Source organism: Asparagus officinalis, chromosome 10, assembly GCF_001876935.1.
Source record: "Asparagus officinalis chromosome 10, Aspof.V1, whole genome shotgun sequence".
Taxonomy (NCBI): domain Eukaryota; kingdom Viridiplantae; phylum Streptophyta; class Magnoliopsida; order Asparagales; family Asparagaceae; genus Asparagus; species Asparagus officinalis.
In genome coordinates, this window is record NC_033803.1 from 22385591 (window position 1) to 22387267 (window position 1677).

The window sequence follows — 1677 nt, forward strand, 5'->3', positions numbered from 1 at the left end:
ATATATAGTCTTTAAAAAAAATTGTGTAAATCAAGATAACTTGAAAAAAATATTTTCAACTCTAAGTTACGCATGCAAAAATTTCATTGTTTTTAATTAAAAATCTAACGTAAGACTTAAGTAAAGTATACTAGTTGAAAAATCATTTCTTAAGAACTTTATTTGGAGTTATCATAAAAGGTGAACTTGAATATGTCACTAACTAAGAATTAGAAAATTTAAAATCTATCAATTTGATCAATTATTACTTAACTCTATTAATATGGCAAGTGACAATATTTATAAAAAAAATTTTAACAAAAAGAAAGAAAAAATATAACTAAAAAGGTAGAATAAAGAGGCAAATATGTATTTCTCACCCCCACACCTAAATTTTGCATTGTCCTCAATGCAAATTCGCTTAAGTACAAAGTAAAGCAGATAAAATTGAAGAACTTACAGTTGTTTGGTTGACAATGATGATAAGGATATGTAATTACTGTTAGTATGAGGATGAAGAAATCAAATAAGAGGAAAATTGTAAGTAAAAAAATTTATTTTTTAAACCTATGTTACTTATTCAGATTTTTGTTATGTTTTTTTTTTACAGATAATGAGGTTCATGAAGAACCAACACCTCTTCCTCTCCGAGCGTAGGAAATTCTAAAAATGGTTTCAGACGTTGACCATTTATTTTAAAAATATTACCATTTTTAGGATTTTCTATCTCGACAGCTCCATGTGGAAAAACTTGTTTAACAAAAAATGGACCGATCCATCTTGATCTTAATTTTCCCGGAAAAAGATACAATTTTGAATTGTATAATAAAACTTTCTGTCCTGGAGAGAAATTTTTTCGTAAAATTGATTTATCATGAAAAATTTTGGTTTTCTCTTTGTAAATTTTTGAGTTTATGTATGTATCATTTCTAATTTCTTCCAACTCATTTATTTGGAGCAATCCGTTCTTACCTGCTGAGTCTGAGTCAAAATTCAACTGTTTTATTGCCCACATTGCTCGATGTTCTAACTCTACTGGTAGGTGACAAGTTTTTTCGAATACCAGTCTGTATGGTGACATCCCCAAATTGGCCTTGAAAGCTGTTCTATACGCCCACAGAGCATCATATAATTTTACAGACTAATCTTTTCTGTTATGATTAACTGTTTTTTCTAAGATTTGTTTGATCTGCCTGTTTGTGACTTCTACTTGTCCACTGGTTTGGGGGTGATAAGGAGTTGACAATTTATGTGTGATTGAATATTTCCTCATCAAAGCCTCGAAAGAACGGTTACAGAAATGTGTACCGTTATCACTGATGATCGCTCGAGGTACTCCAAACCGGGCAAAAATGTTCTCTTTCAAAAATTTGACAACGACCTTATTGTCATTAGTTTTGCAAGCTACCGCCTCAACCCATTTTGACATGTATTCAACGACTACTAGAATATAGATATTTCCAAAGGAATTTGGAAATTGTCCCATAAAATCGATACCCCACAGATCAAAAAGTTCAACGGATAAGATGGGTTGTAAGGGCATCATATTTCTTCTAGTGACCTTCCCTAAAAGCTAACAGCGGTTACAGGTTTTGCAAAACTCGAATGAATCCTTGAAGAGAGTGGGCCAATACAGCCCAGATTGGAGAACTTTTTCAGCTGGCCAAAGTGGCCCCCACATGCTTGTTCATGACAAAA